This window comes from Budorcas taxicolor, chromosome 5 (genome assembly GCF_023091745.1).
Source record: "Budorcas taxicolor isolate Tak-1 chromosome 5, Takin1.1, whole genome shotgun sequence".
Lineage (NCBI taxonomy): Eukaryota > Metazoa > Chordata > Mammalia > Artiodactyla > Bovidae > Budorcas > Budorcas taxicolor.
In genome coordinates this window covers 10,629,400-10,650,900 of record NC_068914.1, presented here as the reverse complement: position 1 = coordinate 10,650,900, position 21,501 = coordinate 10,629,400, and the positions used below count along the sequence as shown (strand labels likewise).

Here is a 21,501-nt window from a genome sequence, read left to right as displayed (position 1 = left end):
CCTCCATACTTTACTCAGGTGTCCTTAGTCTTTATCTAATGTCCTTTTTCCAGGATCCTATCCAGGATAACACATTACACTTAGTTTTCACATTCTCTCAGGCTTCTCTTGGCTGTACCAATGTGTTTCAGACTTTCCTTGGTTTTGATGACCTTGACAATATTGAGGAATACTGGTCAAGTGTTTTGTAAAATATTCCTGAACCAGGATTAATCGTGTTTTCTCACTAGATTAGGATTATGCATTTTTGAAAAGAAGACCACAATCGATACATAGTATCACTGTTGATCTATCATTCTTGACGTTGACCTTGATCAGCCGGCTGAGATATTAATAGCTGACTGCAGTTTCTGCACCGTAAAGCTACTCTCCCCCACCTCCACGTCCATCCTGTTGTGTCACTTTTTAATGTACAGAGTCAATCAGGAAGGTACACTGAGCTGGAGGGGGCTTGGGGAAATCCCCTCCCCCGGAGTGCGACGCAGGGCAGGACAGATCAAGGAAGGCGGTGCGGCGAACCGGTTCTTCGCCGACCTCCTGGCGCCTGCTGTAACCTCTCGCGGTGGAAGGCGTGTGGCTTCCTTCCCAGACTGGCCCAGACGACTCTCACCTGGGGGCGGGGCCGCGTGCATACCACGCCCGGCCCCGCCCACCCTCGGCCCCGCCCCTCCGCGGCGCACGCGGCCCCGCCCCGGGGCACGTTGGGCCTCGGGCCCGGGGTTTTCCGCCCAGTGGGCTCCTCCTCCGGCCCCGCCCTGACGGCCGAGGAGCCTGCGGGTCGCGGGTTCCCCGAGTGCTCCGAGTGTCGAAGTGGGACAAAACTCGAGGCCGGTCGGAGGTGCTGCCCCTAGGACGCCCGGAGAGAGAGCTGCTGCTGCCCGCGTCCCGCTGCTCCCCTCGCGACTCCCCACTGCCCCCTGGCCAGGTGAGTGAGGGTTCTCCGGCTTGAGGGGGGCACGGGACGGGCGGAGGCAGGGCGCCGCGGCCCCCGCCGGGAGGCCCCGGACTGCCCCGCGCCACCTTCAGCCCGGCCCTGCGGCTTCCTGGTTACACAGCGTGGGGGTGAAGGCGCGGGTGTCGGGCTGGTCCCGGGCGGGCTTCGTCGGCCTTCCTGCCCAGCTCTGTCAGCGGCCGGGGGCCCTCCTGGGGTGGGCGGTGCACAGGCGGGGCCCCCAGTGGCCAGGGCCGCCTGATTGTGCTGCTCCGCTGGGGTCCGGGGCTCAGGGCCTGGGAGCCCGTTAACCTGCGACAAGAAGGCGGCTGGCTGGTGTGGGGATGGCGGTGGCCACGACCTCTCTGACCCCGCTGATTTCTGGAGAGTGTGTGTACCCTTCCGGAAAAGGCTTCTGTTGCGGAGACCTAGGAGGGGTGGCTGCCTTCAGGAACTTTCCTCCGGAACTGGAAAGACGGAAATTCCTGGGAGCTGCTGCTGTTGGAGTTGATTTATAAGGCACTTTATTTGAGAGAACGCGGGATCCACCCCAGGTGCTGCGTTCCCCTGTGTGTTCACCTGCTCTGCCTGTTCCTTCATCTCAGCCTTGAGCTGCAGTTTTAGGGAGGGATTCTTGACTTCTCTTCTCCCTGAAAAAGTTTTAAGAAATGAGTGTGTTGATTTAACGGAGAGTTGTGCAGTTCATCAGTTTGAGACTTTGGGGAGCAGAAGCTTAGCTAGACAGTTCCAGCCCAAGCTGGGAGCAGTTTGCCTGGCGCATTTCTGTCCCTTCCCCTCTAAATCGCGACCTTTCTTTGGCGATTGGGTATTTTAGGACAGACCCAGGGTATCTTTGGTAGCCAACCACTCTGCCTTCCCTCCCTGCCTTCACTTTGCTCCCCTGCTGCTTTGACCTGGACTTGGAGTGACCCTTCAAGGGATGAGCCTCTACTCAACCCCCACAGCAGGAACAAAAGCGTAGAGGGCAGTGCCAGGCTGAGTCCAGGCAGGGCGTGTTATCTTGCTCATCCCCCAACTGGCTCTCCTTATGTTCCTTCCTTGTTTCAGTCAGTTGTTGGGGATGCCAGGAGAGTTAGCAGGGCCCCTTCGCACAAGGCACTCTCCTTGCCACAAGGCTCTCCCTGACAGGAGAGACCAGGTGAGGTTGCAGGGCCGTTTGTTGGCCCGGCATGGGAGGCACACTACCTTGGGCCTCCCTTCCAAATCTCGCCTCTTACCAGTCTCTCTGCCTTTGTTTCCTTGTCTTTACCATGGGGGTAATAATAATACCTGGAGCTTCCCTGGTGGCTCAGCTGTAAAGAATCTGCCTGCCAGTATAGGAGACGCAGGTTCTATCCCTGGGTTGGGAAAATCCCCTGGAAAAGGAAATGGCTACCTACTCCAGTATTCTTGCCTTGGAAATCCCATGGACGGAGGTGCCTGGTGGGCTACAGTCCATGAGGTCAAAAAGAGCCAAACATGACTTAGCGACTAAATGACAACGGCAGCAATAATAATACCTACCTCCCAGAGTTATTGTGAGGATTAAATTAATTAATATACTTAACAACCGTACAGCTCAGTCACTGATCTGAATAGGTGGTGACCGTACTCCTGTGACCCGGCTAGACGTAAAGCTTACAGCAGGGCCTGACACATTAGTATTCATCTGTAAAAGTCAGTAATAATAATATTTATTACTCCCTTCATGCAGCTGAAGGTCAGCCTAGTTGAATTGCTCTCCTGACCTGTCCCTCTGTCTTCGATCATGCTCTTCTGCCCTCCTTACCCAGTTCTGCCTGTCATTCATCGCCCTTCTAGGAGCCATCCAGGTACCTGGAGCAGGAAGGGGCAAGGCTTGCGGTCAGCCCACTCAGCCCTCCTCCACTCCTTTAACATCGCTTCTCAGTATTCGCCCTGCAGTAGTAATTGTACAGCCCACATCTCTCTGCCCCGTCCTCTGTGTCTGGAGGGTGGGTGGCGTTTCTCACTCATCTCTTGGTCTCACAGCATCCAGAAAGGACTTTGCCTGATGTTGGTACTCAGCAGGTGTTAGCTAAGTGAAGAGGCAGGCCAGGGATATTTGACCTTGGAAGCTGAATTTGGATAGGCAAAAAAAAAGAAAAAGTGGGGAGAGTGAGATGGAAGTGAGTTCAGACTGAGAGGTGGGCACAGGAACTAGCAGCGAGGTCAAGAGGAAGTCCCCTTGGACTCCTTTATGTTACCAGGTCAAGGATTGTTGTCAGGGCTTGTCCTGGATTGTGACACGTAGAAGGCCAAGATGGATTAGTGATGCCTTGGCCTTGTGATTTGGGGAGGATGGGTAGCTTGGGATGGTAGGAATGAGAATTGAGCCAGAATAGGTGAGTGTGGGATTTTCCTGGGTATTCACTGCAAAAAAAAAAAAAAAAAAAAAGCTGGTGTGGGCAGGAGGTGAATGTAGAAACCAAATCTGTGCTGAGTGCTGGATCTTCAGAGAACTGAGGGCCTTTCTGGATCTCACTCTCTTTCCTGCTGTTTCCTCCCTCTTTCAGCTGCTGTCTTTTCCCCCTTAAGCAGTAACTAGCGCTTGCCCCATGGTGGGTACTGGAGGAAGATTCTGTGTGTAGGTGTATTTCACAGTCGGAGCAAAGTGAACGGATTCAGGTTTCTCTGGATTTTTCTCAGCAGCACCTTGTGCGCCAATGGCCTGTAGAACATGAGGAATCTGAGGGATACCTAGATAGGAAAGGTCTTAGGAGAAATGGAGAAACTGAAATATCTCTGTTGGGAATTTGCATTTTTAAAAGCAGTTGTTGAAATTCAGTGGAGCTTTCTAATAATGCTGAAACCATACCACAGGAGGCTACTGACCCTGACCCCGGGACCCCGTGAAATAAAGGTCTGATGTCATGTGGTGGTTTGGAAGGATCCTGACAGTGTGGTGTGAATAGTGACTCAAACCACAGCTGACTTTGCTCCTGATGTGAGAAAGTAACAGGGGGGCAATGGAGGGGTGAGGAGGCAGAGTTCCCATATGTGCTGGGTATCCTGGGACAAGCCACATAGCCACACGGGCTTTACTACCTGGTGTTCTGGGTAGTAAAATGGTTGTTTGCAGAATCTGGTGGAAGATGTTTGCAAAGGGGGCTTGAGATCAGTTAGCGGGTGGCGATGGCAGTGTTGATATCTTGGGTTGCTGCGAGGAATCTTAAAGCTGGGGTTGGAGTGTGTGGGTGGTGGGTAGCTGACTCCTGGTTCTGTGATCTCTGAGTTCTAGTCTTCCAGGGGCTTATGGTCCTGAAGGTGCCACTGCCTTAGCAGGAAAAAGGGGGAGGAATGACTCCTGAAATTGAGAAGGGAAGTCAGGTGCCTGGAGCCTCTTACACCTGTAGAATGGGCAGAGACTGGCTTGGAGGACAGTGAGTGAGGGACGAAGAGAAACTCAGAGCTGATGACAGGGAGGTGGAAGTTAAGCCTGGGGATGGCATCCTTGGGGAAAAGGGTGTGTCTGTGAGGGGGCTGGTGACAGCCGACTGAGCTTGCTGTGTTCACCTAAAAGGTCATGGCTATTTTAGGAAGCTAGTGACAAGGATGTTGCTGTTGAACTCATAGTTAGTGAGGAGCCACTGTTTGCCAGCCCTGTACTGTGAGCACAAAAGCAGAGGCCACCCCCACCTACCCTGGGTTGTCCCTGGCTGTTTTGTAGTACAGATGTAAAGTAATTTTTTCAGCCTTTCCCTTATTGCTGGGTATGCAGGCTATGGACTATTTTTATAGTTTGAAACAGTGTTGGAGTAAATGTCTGTGCATCCTCAGTTGCTTCGGTTGTGTCCCACTCTTTGCCACCCTATGGACTGTAGCCCGCTAGGCTTCTCTGTGGAATTCTTCAGACGAGAATACTGGAGTGGGTTGCCATGCCCTCCTCCAAGGGATCTTCCTGACCCAGAGATCAAACCTGGGTCTCCTGCATTGCAGGCAAATTCTTTACGACTGAACCACCGGTAGGAATCTTTATAAGGAAGAGTTAACACTTTCTAATATTAAGTCTTCCAAATCAAGGACAGATTACAGGCCTTGTGATACAGAATGTCTTCATTAGATACTAAGAATAGGGTTCTAATTGGATATGCTGGAGGTATATATCTCATAAAATATGTTATATAATTTGGAAATTATTTCTAAATATTTTTTAAAAAATTCTTTCTACTTTTTTGGTCATTAATTTTTGGTCATTAACCTTTATTGTTACTCATTTCTTACTTTTTGCTTATTTCATTGCTCTAGTTTTCACGTCTAAATTGGTTCATTTATTTTTAGTTTTTTAATTTAAAAATTACGTACAGCTCAGCATTTTCTTCTGAGTGCCAGTCTAGCCAGTGGGCTTTTATATGAAATGCTCATCTTTCCATTGCTTCCTAGTACTCTGTAGATCAGTTCTGATCCAAGGACTTCAGAAGGCAGCGTCTTTAATTTCTGAGGAAGTTTTGGGGCAGTCTGATCCTATTTGAATGTGGGCTGCTAGTTCTCTCGGCTTCCTCGGTGGCTCAGCTGCCAGTGCAGGAGATGCGAGAGATGCATGTTTAATCCCTGGATCGGGAAGATTCCCTGTATGAAATGGCAACCTGCTCTAGTATTCTTCCCTGGAAAATTCCATGGTCAGAGTAGCCTGGCGGGCCGCAGTCCATGGGTCGCAGAGTTGACGCAACTGAGCATACAGACACAGTTCTATTGAGTGAAGGTGCTTGGCAGAATCTCTTGTGGGGCTGTATTAAGATTTTCTTTGTGGCCAGCTACATGATCAACCTGAAAAGCTTTCATGACACGTATTCTCTGTGGCACACAGATGTCAGATATTTTTGTGATCTTGAGGGTGCCGTCTGCATCCTTGCTTATTGAATCTTTTTTTTTTTTGAGTCAAACTCGACTTATATTTGCTCTGGATTTGTGAATTTGGCGTGCATGTCTGGTGTATACAGCTTTATCAAGCTTATCTTTGTGGATTGTTGCTGCTGCTAAGTCACGTCAGTCGTATCCGACTTTGTGCGACCCCATAGACGGCAGCCCGCCAGGCTCCTCCGTCCCTGGGATTCTCCAGGCAAGAACACTGGAGTGGGTTGCCATTTCCTTCTCCATTGCATGACAGTGAAAAGTGAAAAGGAAGTCGCTCAGTCGTATCTGACTCTTAGCGACCCCAGTGGACTGCAGCCCACCAGGCTCCTCCGTCCATGGGATTGTACCTTGTCATTTGTTACTTATTCTGTACCTTCGACCTTAAATTCCATATTATCTATTTTAGGAGCATATATTGTCCATAATGTGGGAGAATTCCTTCTTTGTAGTCCTGAAGTTAGTAATTAAATGCATTTTATAGGACAGTAAGTAAAAGGCTCAGAAATTTGGAAGCAAGCATCAGTCAGGCAGGGGGTAAGCCACATCCTTTAGTTTCCACTCAGGTTTATGCAGAGTAGGTAGTAATCAGGCTGGCTCTGCCTGCTTCTTAGACTCATGGTGACTGTGAGCTCCCCCTTCTTGTCTGTGTCAGTGGCCCCCCATGATAGCCAGGTTTTAGGAGGGATGGAAAAAAGGAGGTCAGTTCGCAAAACCCAGGGATGGACCTCTGACTTTGTGGTTGGTTCCTCCCCCATCTCATAGGCCCAAATAGATGGCTCACAGATATATTTCCTTCCTCATCTACAGCAGCAAAACAGACTCTCTGTTCCCCAAGGGATATGACAAAATAGTACAGAAGAATGTCCCAAGACCAAATGTCAGCTGTAAAGGCTTCGGCCCCAAGTTTTACAGCCTTTCTGTGCTTGTGTTTTAGGTCATGTAAACTATTTCTTGGAACTAGAATGGCCTAAGCCTTGTTGCACCATGAAATCCTAGTGAGTAGTTTTCCAAGTCCTTCGTTTCCAGATAAAGGCAAATGGCTGAGAAGTGGCTGGAAAAAGCCCTCAGTCTGCAGAGGCAGGGTTATCGGAAAGTTCTCAACATGGTTTTAATGTTAATATTTTCACTTCTGGTTTTTCTCCGTGCTGACCTAATATGTGTTTGCCTTAATTTTCAACTTTTCTTTTTTTTTTTTTTTTTTAAAGTGTTTCTCTTGTAATCAGTACGTGACTGGGGTTGAGGGGAGATGGCAGGAGGCAGTGATAATCACCGCAAACCGCATTTGGTCGTTTCTGTCTTTGTAGAGAATGCAGACTGCTCGCATGCCAGATAGTCTCGATTGGATTTCTTGCGTCTTGTTGTCTGTTTAGTATTTATTACACTTGGATGTTGTTTCTTTCCTACTTTCTGCAGTCTTGGTTGAGTTTCTCGCCGTTCCTCTTCCTCACCCACCTGCATCAGGTTCAGGTTTGGCCATGATTTAAGAGGAGGTTCTCTCTCCCTCTATCTCCAGAAGTTGGAGTCCAGAGTTAGTAAGTGCCTGTTCCATGAGGTTGTCCAGGCACCAGACTCCTTAGGCACAGTTGCTCCTGGTGTTCTTCAGGGCTTTGGTTCTCAGACTTGAGCACATTTGTGAATAATCTGGAAGGTTTATTAAAACTCAGATTCCTGGGCCTCATCCCTAAAGGCTCTGATTTAGGGGGTCTATGGTGAGGCCCGAGAAGTTTCCTTCCTAACGGCATTCAGGTTGTGCTGATGCGGCCAGTCTGGGGACCGTAGTGCTGCTCTGGCTTCCCTTACCTGCGTGGCCCAGGACAGCTGACTTCCCGACAGAGTCCTGCCTTGCTGCCAGGGAAGCTCGGAAGCATAGTCCTAATTTGGGGCTGCCATGTGCCAGGCTGCTGGTAGTGTTCTGTTGTGGGAGTGAGATGGGCAGATGGTTGAGGGGGGAACCACCAGAAGTTTCTGGAACACCACCCACTGCTGTCCTGTCTGAAACTACTACTGTGCTTGCCAGTTTTGCCATTTTCTAAGCCAGCCTTCCTCAGGTTGGGAAATAAGAATGGGATCTCATGACAGTGGCAGGCCAGCAGGCAGTGCAGAGGAGGCAGCGGCTGAGCCAGTGGGCTGCTGACTAAGCAGGCAGGTTGCTGCTGCTGCTTTGCTGAGGCTCTGAGGGTCATCACTGCTTCCAGGCCATTCCCAGTGGTCGGGTTTGGCAGCCATGCTTTCTGCATGTGGATCCACCTTAGAGGCCCTAGGGATGTGGGGGCCGGTGTCCCTCCAAGACCAGCTTTAGGATAGAGAGTATCTTAACTGTGCTTTCTTCTCCTGACTGACCTGCCTCAACTCCAGGTGTAACACATCAGTAACTTATTTCTGGGAAAGTGTGGGGACAGAGGCCATTTGAACCCTGAGCTGAGTTGGGCTGATGGTCAGTGCAGCTCCTGATACCCCAGAGAGATCAAAACAAGTGGCTGCCAATCCCTGCTCTCTGCTCTTGTTAACTCATAGGCAAGAACCTGGGGAGAAGCCGCGTCATAGAGGCTTCCCTGGGCAGAGGACACTTTCTCTGTGACTTGATGGCATGGGGCTTTATTTATAGGCAGCAGGGTCACCTTCTCATTCTGTCTTTCCCAGGACAGGCTTCACATTGCCAAGTCCATTCTCCAGCCCAGGAAGGTGGAGTAGAACCCAGCAGTGTGAGTGGAGGGGAGCCAGCCTGGGCCTGGGTGCATTGGCCTGGAGGTCAAGAAACATGAGTTGAGTCTTTGCCCCGCCCCAGCCAATGGTGAGAGCCTAGGCAGGCTTTGCTCTCCAGGCCTTGAGTCCCACCTAAGTAAAATAAGACAGTGGAGTCAAAGGGTCTCCTGAAGGCCCCTTCCAGCTCTGATGTAGGATTCCCGTGTAATCCCAAAGCTAGCGTGCTGGGAACTGACTTTATTCCCCAGCGATGTCTTTCTGAGCCTGCTTGCTCACGTTCAGCCCCTTGGTCAGGCCTGGACACTGGCCTGTGGCTACTCTCCTAGCTTGCTGTACCTGGAGCTCCTCCAGGTAGGGCCACCCCAGGTGCCAGCCTTTGGCGGGGAGGCAGAGTCGGAGGCACTGCTTGCCTAATGATTGATGTGTGCTCCAGCTATCTTGATTCATGGGTGTGTGTGGGGGAGTTGAATGTCTAAGAGCACCTTCTGTGGGCTTTCCATTCAGTGGTTGGGAAAGGATGGTCTAGGTTGGTGGGGTGCTCCCCTGGGGTCCCTTGATCGCATCTGGGGCTTGATGAGCTCATGACCCACACCTCGCAGGTGAGGCAGTGCCCTGGCAGAGTCAGCAATGTTCGGACGCCTCTTACGTCACTTAAGGTCCGGCCTTGTCGTAGGAGGGAGAGAAAGAATGTTTTAGATGAGTTCTCTCTGCCCCCAGGATTCCTGGAGCCTCCATACCAAAGATGTCATTGGGACAGGTGCCACCAGGATGTGGAAGAGATACAGTCAGGATCCACTGATGTCCTGTCAGGAACCTTGCAGTGCCCTGCCTGTGCTGACTGGTGAAGGAGGAGAGAAGAGGCCTGTCCTACAGCTGCGGACTGACTCTCTCTCTGGGAGCCCTAAAAAAAATAATTCTGGCCCTGGCACACATCAGGTGTGTGATCCTTGCTTGTCAAGAACCATCTCTGAGCCGTAGTCCCCTTGAGGTGATAATACCTATCTTGTAGGATTGTTGTGAAGGTTAATGAGGTGATACATGATATAGTAATATGTGTTCCTCGAGTAGGAAATGGCACCCCACTCCAGTATTCTTGCCTGGAGAATCCCATGGACAGAGGAGCCTGGTGGGCTACAATCCATAGGGTCGCAGAGAATCAGTTATGACTGAAGCGACTTAGGTACTGGAAAGAGGGGAGTATTATTAAAACACTAGAGGACGTAGAAAACATTTTAGGCCAAGTGCTGGTAAGTTCCAGAAAGAGAGGTAATCGTGGGTAGAGAGATCAGGGTGGGTTTCCTGAAAGAAGCGGGCCTCCATCTGGCTTAAAGGAAAAGGCAGAATTGACTTCGGTTTAAGGAGGGCAGACAGGAGCAAAGGAGGCAGGAGGACGGACTAGGTAGAGAGAAGACTGAGCAGAAGTTCTGAAGATGGAAAATGCTGAGGTCCTGGCTTGACTGAGCTGTGGACATGCGTTTCCTGCTTTCTTGCCATCCCATGGAGACCTCCAGGGACCTTCCATTTTCTTGCCATGGCAGAGCCCAGGGCTGCTTGGCAGGTCTTAGGGTTCCGCCTGCACATCAGTCAGGCCCAGCTGAGATCTAAAAGAGCATCTCCTCCTCCAGTGTGATCTGTAGGCTCTGGTGGGGATTTCTTTCCATTTTCCAGCTGAACAAGGCTGGCTGGGGACTCGGTCACCGTTAGAAGAGCCGCCCTTGAGAAGTGCTATTTGAAGGAGAGGTTTCTGGGGCTTCTAGGCAGGGCGGGGTGCTCCGCTATTTGGAGCTGAAATAGATACTCTCTCTGGTCTTCGAAGGTTGAAGGGACCAGGCCTTTCCAAAGGCATTTGAACAGGCCCCAGGTCTGTAGAAGCCCCGGGGACTCCCTGCTGCCTTTTGATGTTTCGTCTTCTCCTCCACCCTCTCCCCCAGTTTGTTGTGACCGAATCTGTGACTGACTTGCATATGAGGGTGAGGTGGTTGATCGCATCTTACCTAGCAGGGCCCTGGGTGAACATCTGTGCCTTGCATTACGAATACAGGCGCCTGCGGGGACAGCCCTGGCGGGGACAGTGGGCAACCGAGGCAGGCATTCCTGGATGAAGGGGCAGCTGCCACAGCCCTAGCTGTATGCCGCCACGTGGCTCCTGGTGTCCAGGTCTCCTCTTTTTCTATTTAAAACAAAATTTAAGTTGGAGAGACTCTGTTGCAGCCCCGCCCCTCTCCTCCGCACAGCAAAATTACAGAACCTCCAAAGAGCCCCAGGTCTTGGCAGCACAAGTTGACAACCATGGATCCCTTGCAGGCTCACTCGTTTCACAGATGAAGGAGAGATGCCCAGGGGAGCCGTGGGTTCGCCAGGGCCCATCAGAGAGAAGTGGGTTTCCTAAACACGTATCCTCTCTGCTTCCAAAGAGCCCTTTCCTGATTCTCAACCTTAATCTCCATTCTGCCTGGGAGTGGCTCTTACACACTTGGTGAGTGTTTCTGTGACTACTCTCTTGTGTTTATCTCTCCAGCTAAAGGAGAAGGCAATGGCACCCGACTCCAGTACTCTTGCCTGGAAAATCCCATGGACGGAGGAGCCTGGTAGGCTGCAGTCCGTGGGGTCGCTAGGAGTCAGACATGACTGAGCAACTTCACTTTCACTTTGATGCATTGGAGAAGGAAATAGCAACCCACTCCAGTATCTTGCCTGGAGAATTCCAGGGACGGAGGAGCCTGGTGGGCTGCCATTTATGGGGTCGCACTGAGTCGGACATGACTGAAGCAACTTAGCAGCAGCAGCAGCTCCAGCTAGAGGGAAAGCCAAGTGCAGGCCAGAACTCTGTTTTTTAACTCCTGTTCTCAGGGGAGTCTAGCCCCGGCATTGGGTGCCTCTTTGAGCCCAGAGGTAAAATCAGTGTGAAACTAATGAAACTTAGGGCTTCCCTGGTGGCTCAGACGGTAAAGAATCTGCCTGCAGTGCAGGAGACCTGGATTCCGTTCCTGGGTAGGGAAGATCCCCTGGAGAAGGGGATGGCTACCCACTCCAGTATCCTTGCCTGGAGAATTCCATGGACAGAGGAGCCTGGTGGGCATACAGTCCTTAGTTGAAGCCTCCCAACCCCCACACCCTAGTCATTTGCGTGTGGTCTCTCCAGGGCTGTGGGAGAGGCCCTGGCAGTGAATTTACTAAGTCATATGGTTTTGTAGAATTTGCAAAAAAAAAAAAAGCGTTCTGTTTCTGGCATCTTAAAAAGGGCCCCTAAAATTATATAGGCTTCAGGCTCCATTAAACCTGAGCCTCCCCAGCTAGAGATGCTGTGAAAAATCAGTGACTGGTTGCGGTCCTGCCTTTGCACGGTGGGCCCCTGGCTTGGAGGCCGCAGTGGAAGGGTCCTGAACCAGCCCTGGGAGGGTCTTGCCGTGTCACCTTGCCCTGCCACTTCCCCTCTCTGGCTGCCAGTTTCTCCATTTGTGAAATAGGAGCCAGGGTTGGGTGGGCAGGAATGAACTGAGTCATCTCTAGGCTAAATGACCTCTGGTATTCCAGTTGCTTGGTCCTGGCTGGTTGGGTGTGTTCACCTACCCCACCCACCCAAGCATCACACTGCCCACATTTTCCCTCCCAGGAGCATTTGCATGGCTGGCTGGGTGTGTCTGGCTGGCCATACAGAACCTACTCACAAGCCCCAGGTCTCACCATGGTGACTCTGTTGACTGATAATACAAGCAAGCAAAGCTTTATTAAGTGAGCTCTTATTCCCAGACGTGTAGGAGACGCACGCACCTGGGCCTTCCCTTCTTGGTGGAATGGTTTTTCCTGTGGTCTTGGGGGTTTATTGCTGCTTCTGCTGAGTGAGTTCAAACTGTGCACTGATCTCTTATACAAAGGGAGGCTTTTCAAAGAGCACACCATGGAAGGATCTGGAGGGAAGGAGAGAAGCAGTGGTCTCTGTAGAACCTGCTTTCTATTGCTGCTGTAGCAAAATGTCCATATTTAGAGGCCTAATACCACACTGCCCTTTTTTTTTAAATAAGCATTTTTAGGTGTCTGTCTGGTGGTATTAAGTTGTTGTTTTTGTTCAGTCACTAAGTCATGTCTGACTCTCTGTGACTCCTTCATAGACCCCATAGACTGCAGCACACCAGGCTTCTCTGTCCTCCACTATTTCCCAGAGTTTGCTCAAATTCATGTCCACTGAGTTGGTGATGCCATCCAACTATCTCATCCTCTGTCATGACCTTTTCCTTCTGCCTTCAGTCTTTCTCAGCATCAGAGTCTTTTCCAGTGAGTTGGCTCTTTGCATCAGGTGGCTGAAGTATTGGAGCTTCAGCCACAGTCCTTCAAATGAATATTCAGGGTTGATTTCCTTTAGGGTTGGTTGGTTTAATTTCCTTGCAGTGCAATGGACTCTCAAGAGTCTTCTCCAGCATCACAATTGGAAAGCATTATTGTACAAGCGTCACCACCATCTGTCTCCAAAACTTTTCATCTTCCCAAACAAACTCTCTCCCCATTAAACATTAACCCCTAATCCCCTCTCCCCTCAGCCCCTGGCATCACTGTCTCACTTTGTCTCTGAATCAGACGGCTCTGCTTACCTCGCTTAAGTGGCGAATCAGTCAGTCCCTTCAGCGTGTCCAGCTCTGTGACCCGGTGGACTGTAGCCCGCCAGGCTCCTCTGCCCGTGGGATTTCCCAGGCAAGGTCCTGGAGTGGTTGCCATTTCTTTCTCTGGGGGTCTTCCCAACCCGGGGATTGAACCTGTGTCTCTTGCGTCTCCTGCATCGGCAGGTCGAGTCTTTACCGCTGGTGCCCCCTGGGAGGCCCCCTCACATAAGCAGAGTCATAGACTATCTTTTGTGACTGGTTTATTTCATTCAGGTAATTATCTCAAGATTCGCCCATATCCTAGCATGTGTGTTGTGTATATGCCACGTTTAGTCTATCCTTTCATCTGTTGATGGACGCTTGGGTTATTTCCACGTTTTGACTGTTGTGAATAACAACTGCTGTGAACATGGGAACACTGGTGGACAATGCTTTCAGTTCTTTTGGGTACATTCACAGAAATGGAATTGCTAGGTCATATGTTTAATTTCTTGAGGAGCTGCCCTACTGTTTGCCGCTGCGACTGCACCATTTTAGCACACGACCTCTGTTGTAGTTTTGTCTCATGGGTCTCCTGGCGTCTGTTGGCAGGATCACATCTTTTCTGGAAGCTCTGGAGGAGCATCTGCTTCTTGTCTTTTCCAGCTTCTCGAGCCCATCTGCATCCTTTGACGTCTGGCACCCTTCTTGTGAGGATGGAATCCCTCTTAAGCTTCTCAGCTCTCTTCATCGTTGTTTCTCCTTACCCTTTTTCTCATCCTTGCCATAGCTGGGGAAGGACTCACAGGCCCGCCTGGATAATCTAGGGCATGTTCCCCGTCTCAAGGTTTGTAGCCTATCTGCAAACCCCTTTCTCGTTTAGGGCAACATAGTCACAGATTTTGGGGGGTCAGGATGCTGACTCTCTGTTGGGGATGTTTTTGACAGACCTAATCCAGAAACTTCATGGTGCCTTGATCATAGGCTTTGAAAAGCCCTCCTTTCTTTCCCTTCCAGACTTGTCTTGAACCATCTGTGACCATAACGATTGCTTAGGAACCCCCCTCGCTGTGTGGGCTGGACACCTAGTAGACACTACGTAAGTTGGGATGTCTGTTCAGGACCTTTGATGACCCTTTCCCCCCTCTCCAAACTTCAGAGCCTGTCCCCTTTGGCCACTTGGAAGGGTACAACCCAGGTTGAATTGGTGACAGAGCACAGAAAACGGTCCCTGCTTTACAAAACTCTTCCCTGTTCTTACTTCATTCAGTCCTCACAGTAACACCAAAGTAGGTCAGCAGGTCATATTTCTGCAGATAGCGTAGAAGTTCAGAGAAGTTGTTCTGAAAATGTCATACAGCGTGTGGTGAAGTTAGGACCTAGACCCTAGCTACCAAGCTAATGCTTCTTAGGGAGTAAGCTAAGATTAACTGAGCACCCACTGTATGCTAATAAGCTACATGCATAAGCTTTAAATGCATGTATCAGTGCACCAGACCCTCACGGCCACATAGTAAGATGAATGTGCCTTCCCCGGTTTTAAGGAGAAAGGCTCAGAAAGGTCAAGCCACATGGCCAAGCTCACACAGTCAGCAAGTGTTAGAACTAATGTCATTGGACCGTGTTTTCACCCCGGTTGCCCAGCAGCCGTGTTAGAAGATGATATCAGGGCTGTGTGGGCCATGGGTAAAGTCCGTGTGACAAAGCCAAGGAGTCTCTTACGACTGTCCTGTGATGTTGGTGGCTCGACAGGAGAGTGTGGGTTGTGCACAGATGGAAGAGAGAGTAATTGGAGGTGGTAGAAGAATCTGCGGAGGACCTGGGGTTGAATGTTACGAGACCCAGTGTTGGTGATGCTTAGGCTGCGTGACCTGCACGAGCTGCCCAGCCTCCCTTTCCCCGAACCAAGGAGGGATTCGGAGAAGGAACTCCCCAAGTTCCCTTCCAGCTGAGCTGCTGATGGTTTTGTTGTGCAGACAGTACCCTCCACAGAGCTTGGAGGGTGCCCCCTGTGGGCTCAGGTGGTCTAGAGGAACAACTCTTGGGTTGGACTTTGCAGGAAATGAAGGGGCTTGAGAGCTAAGTTGGGGACAGCAAGGAGGCTTTCTTTACTCCCGGAGTTGTGCTTGATTTAATCGGCTGATCCTGAGGAGCCCATTCTGATCAGGTGGTGTAATTGCAAGCAGCTTCCGCATGCGGAAGTGGTGAAATTGACAGATAGAGGCCTGCCTCCCCAGCCCCACAGGCACTGAGAAACAAACCTCCGTTTCCCTTTGGGGGAGGGGTATTTCCTGATAAGTTCCTGGCCACACCTTGGGCTTACGTTGGTGGGGGTGGGGGGATTTTCTGTCACTGCCTTTGTGACAGGAACTTGTGTCCATCAGAAGAACCTTGGTGACTCCAGGGACCTCAGCCTGATCTCCCGTCACAGCCTGGTTGTCTGCCAGATATTGACACCATATCGGGGTTCACCTGCTTCCTCTGTGGCCACTTTTCACTCCTCAGAAATCCTGAATCAGGGTTGGCATTTGACTAAGTGTTAGCGCTTCCAGAAGCTGTTTAGTGCAGGCATCTTTCAAAGGGGGCCCTTCCCATGAATTGAAGGAACCCAAGTTGGCCAGGGCTGTGCTGTGCAGGGGGTGGCAGAGAGGCCGCCTGCGAATCTGTGTCCGCCTGCAGGAGCCTTTCCGAGGAGGCGTCCGCTCCTGCCTCGCTCCCTCGTTCTCAGTTCCCAGGACACGGTCTGGATAGGTCTTCTCAGCCAAGAGCAGAAAAGATGGTTTCTGTCAGGGCCGAGCCCAGAGTGGGCATACAGGCAGCAGGCTCCTAGGTACTGGTAGGGCTGAAGCTTTGTGCAGACTGAGGCTCTGCTTCTGCCAGTCACTCTTCCTGGGGCAGGTTTCTTCTTAAGGTCTTTTCAGAGGTTCTTCCTCCTCCATCACCCGCACCCCGGCCCCTGCCTGCGAGTGTGCTCAGGCGGCTCAGTCGTGTCCGACTCTTTGCAGCCCTTGGACTGTAGCCCGCCAGGTTCCTTTGTCCATGGATTCTCCTGGCAGGAATACTGGAGTGTGTTGCCATGCCCTCCTCCAGGGGATCTTGCTGACCCAGGGATCGAACCTGCCTCTTTTATGTCTCCTGCATTGGCAGATGGGTTCTTTACCACTAGCATCACGAGGGAAACTCCACGCCCCTCACCCCCAGCTTTTTTCATGGAGTTTGGACCAAGCCCTGGGCACCCCAGCCTACAGTGGGGATAGAAAGAAAACATTGCCAGTTTCCTGTTGGTGGTTTCTTAGGGAGACTGGAAAATCCAATACAGCCATCCCCACCCAGGGTCTGCTGCTAGGGGCTGGGTTTGGCGTGGAGAAGGAACCAGCCGACTTTACTCTCTGCCCTGCTCCCCCACCCTCTGCCCTGCTCCCCCACCCTCTGCCCTTCACACTGTCCTGACTCTCCAAGCTCTTGTGTTCCACCGCATGCCCGCCCTGCCCCCACATCTCTCATCCTGAGTGTTGTCAAGTGGTCTAGGGTCCTCTGGGACCCTCTAATCTAACCTGCTATTTTAGGGAAACTGATATAGTGAGAGGTTAGAGGACATATAGGGCTTTCCTGGTAACTCAGCTGGTAAGGAATCCGCCTTCCATGCAGGAGACCTGGGTTAGATCCCTGGGTTGGAAAGATCTGGAGAAGGGAACGGCTACCCACACCAGTATTCTGGCCTGGAGAATTCCATAGACTATAGGGGGTCGCAAAGAGTCGGACATGACTGAGTGACTAGAACTTTTGGGGGGCTTCCCTGGTAGCTCAGCTGGTAAAGAATCTGCCTGCAATGCAGGAAACCCTGTTTGATTCCTGGGTCAGGAAGATCCACTGGAGAAGGGATAGACTACCCACTCCAGTATTCTTGGGCTTCCGTGGTGGCTCAGCTGGTAAAGAATCCACCTGCAATGCGGGAGACCTGGGTTCAATCCCTGGTTTGGGAAGACCCCCTGGAGAACGGCTACACACTCCAGTATTCTGGCCTGAAGAATTCCATGGGGTCTGTATAGTCCATGGGGTCGCAAGGAGTCAGACACGACTGAGCAACTTTCACCTTCACGAGGATATAATGAGAACATATTTGATATTAAACTGTTATTATCTGCATTTTACAGATGTGGGAAAGTGAGGCCCAGAGTATTAGATAACCTGCCCAAGACCACACATCCCAGTGCAGCAGAGCTGGGATCTGAACTTGGACATCAGAGTTCATGTTCCTCCCGCCACCCTAGACTGCCTTCAGTGAAATACCTGCGATCACAGGAAAACCTAGTGTCCTGCTGCCTAATTCTATTCTGTTTCATCAACCAGTGTTTTTAAAGTTTCAGTCTTTGCAATAGTAGTTTCTGGGGCGGGTGGGCCCTGGAGGAAGTGCACTGTCGGGATGAAATCCTGAACTTTGGGGCTCGGCTTCCTGGGTTTGAATCCTGGCTCTTCATTTACTAGCCGTGACCTTGGGCAAGCTGTGTATCTCTCCACACCTCAGTTTCCTTATCTCTGATACAGAGGTCATGATCTTAGTCTTATATGTCTTAGGGAGTTGCTGCAAAGTTCAGTTTCATGTATAGCACTTAACAGAGGGCCTAGTACATAATGAGTATTTGATAAATGTTAACTATTATCGTTGTCTAGTAAGTTTGGGAAATTGAGGGGTAAAGTTAACCAGGCACCTGTTAGAGGACTTCTCAGAGTCTTTAATCTATCAAAAATTAGCACTTTCCTGGAAGAGGATGTAGTAGGCAGCAGTTTTCAAAGTTTTTGGACAACTAGCCTCTTTTTTAAAGTGGGTACTTGGTAAATTCCCACTCATGAGACGAAAGTTGGTGTCAGGGGACGCAGTTGAGGGAGCACTGAGCTCTGTATCATGCTGCCTGTTTGGAGATGGACCAGGCTAGATCTGAGTGAAACTTGGAGGACCTGTGTGGCAGAGCTTGGCTGTACCAGGCATTGCTCTCCTCCTCCCTCTAGGTGTGGGTAGAGGCCTGTGGTGTGAGCTGAGGCACCTGAGGGTTTCTGGAACCTCCTGGCCATGAGGACTGACCTTGGCTGACCCCAGTTCAAAGCAGTTACTGCACTGTCTTCCTTTTGCCCTTGGAGGAGAGAGAGGTCTTAAAGTAGGTGATCAATGGCAAGACCGATTGGGACCACCAAACAAACCAGCCCAGCCCAGGTTGCAGTGGTCACAGGTTTTGTAACACAGCCCTGTTTCAGGAAGGCAGGGAGGCTCTGCTCTCTCTCAGGAAGGTGGGGTTCCACCTTGGACCCTCTCCCCAAGTGTTGGTGACTTGAGTAAGCTGGGTCCCTGGCATATTTTAGCTACAAAACCAAGGTGGTTGGAAACTGCAAGCTCCTTTCCAGTATAGCTATTTTGGGAGCCCCTAAGTCTAGGATTCGGAGGAGGCAATGGCACCCCACTCCAGTACTCTTGCCTGAAAATCCCATGGACAGAGGAGCCTGGTGGGCTGCAGTCCATGGGGTTGCTGAGCGTCGGACACGACTGAGCAACTTCACTTTCACTTTTCATTTTCATGCATTGGAGAAGGCAATGGCACCCCACTCCAGTACTCTTGCTTGAAAATCCCATGGACAGAGGAGCCTGGTCGGCTGCAGTCCATGGGGTCGCTGAGCATCAGACACGACTGAGTGACTTCACTTTCACTTAAGTCTAGGATTGGGGTGAAAACCTGAAGAGGTGTCACCTTCAGAAGCTGTGAAGTCCAACTAGGAAGAGCCCTGAGAGGTGAAGCCACCTGTCACAGCCAAGGTCTGTGGAGGTGAGGGCCTAGCTCCAGCTCACTGGTTGGGGCCCTTTTCCATATGAGATTCTTTGAACTGAACTACCTTAAATAGCCTTGCTTTGGGCCCCTTTTGCACCCTGCTCTGGGTCATTGCCTCCCAGCTGTGTGTGGTGGTCAGGAGCTGCTCAGACCAGCTCAGGGCTGGCTAACTGTTCATCTTCCCAACAGCCAGATACAGGAAGTGGGCCAGGGAGGCATGTGGTTGACTAATTACACCAGAGCCTGCCCAAACCTCGCTTTGAACTGGAGCGAGAGTCTGTTGATAGATAAATTTCTTTCTTGTTTTTTTAAAATTCTCTCTCTATATATGAACATATAAAAACTATATATACACATATATGTATTTGCATTTTGTGTGTGTGTGTGTGTGTGAAAGTGTGTTTTGTCTTGAATTTTACTTTGGAGACTGCTCAGTGGTCACCTTTGGTTAGGGGATTAGAGGGGAGGGTGAATTTTGCTTTTCCTTTTGTGCCTTTCTGTTCTGTTTGAATTTCCATACAGTGTGTTTATATTCGTTTTATTGCTTTTTAATAATCATTTGCTTATTTGTGGCCGTGCCGGGTCTTTGCTGCTGCACGGACACTTCTCACTTCGGCAGATGGAGGCTGCTCTCTGGTTGCGGTGTGTGGGCGTCTCATTGCGGCGGTTTCTTGTGCTTGAGGAGCGTGGGCTCCAGAGCGTGCAGGCTTCAGTAGTTGTGGCATATGGGCTCCGTGGCTGCAGTTTCCGGGCTCAATAGCCATAGCACTCAGGCCTCGTTGTTCCACGGCATGTGGGATCTTCCCGGATCAGGGACCCAACCCATGTCTTCTGCATCGGCAGGCGGAACAACAGGATTCTTTACCACTGAGCCACAAGGGAAGCCCCACTTTTTATTTTTAAATTAATTTATAGAGCAGCTTTAGGCTCACAGCATCACCTCGCCCACTATCAGTGTCTCATATCAGAGTTAGAGTTGATGACCCTGTATTGACACACCATTATCGCCCAAAGTCCATGGTTTATTGGTAGCATTCGCTCTTAGTGTTGTACATTCTGTGGGTTTTGACTAATATATCCACTGTTTTAGTATCATAAAGAAGAGCTTCACTATCTTAAAAATCTTTGGTGCTCTGCCTGTTCATGCCTTCCTTTCACTAACTCCTGGTAATCACTGATTTTTTAACTTTTCCATAGTTTTACCTCTTTGAGAATAACGTATGGTTGGAATTGTGCAGGACAGAACTATTTCAGGCTGGCTTTTTGTCTCTTAGTAATATGCATTTAAGGTTCCTGCTTGTCTCTTCATGGCTTGCAGCTCATTTCTTTTACTGCTGAATAATATTCCATGGTCTGGATGTACGACAGTTTACCCATTCACCTTCTGAAGGCATTTTGGTTGCTTCCAAGTTTCGGCCACTATGAAGAGGGCAGCTGTAAATACCCATGCACAGGGCTTTGTGTGCACATATGTTTCCAGCCTCTTTGGGTAAATGCCGTGGAGTGCTATTGCTAGATCATGTTTAGGGTGTAAGAAACTGCCCTGCTGCTTTCCAAAGTGGCTGCACCGTCTTGCATTTCCAGCAGCAGTGAATGAGTTTCTGTGCTTCACACCCTCATCAGCATTTGGCGTCATCGGTGTTTGCATCTAGGCCATTCTAATAGGTGTGTGGTAGTATTTCATTGTTATTTTAATTTGCAGTTCCCTAAGGCTGTATGATGTTGAGCATCTTTTCGTATGTTTTTTTTGCCATGTGTATGTATTTTTGGGGACAGTATCTGTTTAGATCTTTCGCACATTTTTAAATTGAGTTCTTTTTTTAAAAAAATTGAAGTATAGTTGATTTACAATGTTGTGATGGTTTCAGATATACACACTGTTGAGTTTTTAAGAATTGTTTTTATATTCTGGATAACAGTCCTTTATCACATGTGTCTTTTTAAATGTTTCCTCCCATTCTGTAGTTTGTCTTCTCTTCCTTTGATTTTTAAAAAGAAACCAGCAGGGATCATATGAACTGTATGGTGTAAGCTCTACATTTAAATGTTTGCATAAAAACAGATTGAAGATTTAATATTAATTAACTAACACACAAATAAATACTGTAGTGCCCAGACTGGGAAGGGGCCATCCCAGCAAAGCATGCACTCTAGTCCAGGCCCTCTTGGTTCGCTGCTGGGCATTGGGCGGGAGGTCTCACAGCATGTGACTTCTGGTCCAGGAAGAGCTCCAGGTTTCTGCCTCCTCTGAGTGTTAGCCTGCTGCAGCCCTGGCTCTCTGGGGAGGACACTGCATGATCCTTGTGACAGGTGTGCATGGCCCTGCCACCTTCCTTTTTCCTCCACATTACTGGAAGTCAGGCAGGACACTAGAATATGTGCAGAGAGCACAGCCAGCCTACCATATATCTCCATCTCCCACTCTTGAGGTGGGGGAGCGACAAGACTCTCCATCGTGGGGGCGGTGACTAGGTCAGGGTAGTGAGGTACTGCTTGTGCTGGGTAATTTTGCCTCTTCTAATACAGTGTTTCTAGGTTGCTGTGTTTGAGGACTCTGGGTGTCTACTCTTGTGGAATCCTTGAAATGTAGTGGTATTCTTGTGTA

General features: G+C 50.2%; 1 protein-coding gene across 1 annotated transcript in view; it reads left to right on the top strand.

Moving 5' to 3' along the window:
- The first annotated feature begins 712 nt into the window (after nucleotides 1–712).
- ANXA11 (annexin A11) overlaps nucleotides 713–21,501 on the top strand; it is a 42,312-nt gene continuing 21,523 nt past the window's right edge. The window contains exon 1 of the mRNA XM_052641156.1: nucleotides 713–925. The gene's annotated coding sequence lies outside the window, so the exon portion shown is untranslated. The remainder of the gene's footprint in view (nucleotides 926–21,501) is intronic.